This window comes from Rhagoletis zephyria, unplaced genomic scaffold (genome assembly GCF_001687245.7).
Source record: "Rhagoletis zephyria isolate East Lansing unplaced genomic scaffold, Rhagoletis_zephyria_1.1 Rzeph_scaffold_46394, whole genome shotgun sequence".
NCBI classification, from domain to species: Eukaryota; Metazoa; Arthropoda; class Insecta; order Diptera; family Tephritidae; genus Rhagoletis; species Rhagoletis zephyria.
The window spans coordinates 691-1090 of NW_016203449.1; the positions used below are offsets into that span (position 1 = coordinate 691).

Sequence of the window (400 nt, forward strand, 5' to 3'; positions counted from 1 at the left end):
CGATATCTCGAGAACTACTGCACCTTTTTCAATTCTGTTTTCGCTAAAATGTTCCTGGAGGCCTCCTCTGCCGAATGGCGTGTAAGAATGTCAAAAAAAGAATCAGAAACGCCTCAGGCTTGAATCGAACAAGCAACCTTTCGGTTAACAGCCGAACGCGCTAACCGATTGCGCCACTGAGGCTATTCTGCTACGATACAGTATCTTGCACTCCTTTAGGATACAAGATTTCCCTGTGAGAAATGTATTTTGGAAAGGCACAGTTTGTGTTTTCAACCAAGAGATGGCTTTACAGACAACCACTGTCATTAAAATCCTTTTTGTGAATTACTTTTTTTGCTTTTTATCGTGCCAAATCAAAAAAAAGCTCACAAGAACATTTTGGTGAAAATAAAATCCC

The 400-nt window shown here is 40.2% G+C and overlaps 1 non-coding gene across 1 annotated transcript; it reads right to left on the reverse strand.

The window, feature by feature from the left end:
- Positions 1 to 109: 109 nt before the first annotated feature.
- On the reverse strand, positions 110 to 183 carry TRNAN-GUU (transfer RNA asparagine (anticodon GUU)). Its single transcript has one exon. It is a non-coding gene; the product is annotated as a tRNA-Asn (tRNA).
- Positions 184 to 400: the final 217 nt, after the last annotated feature.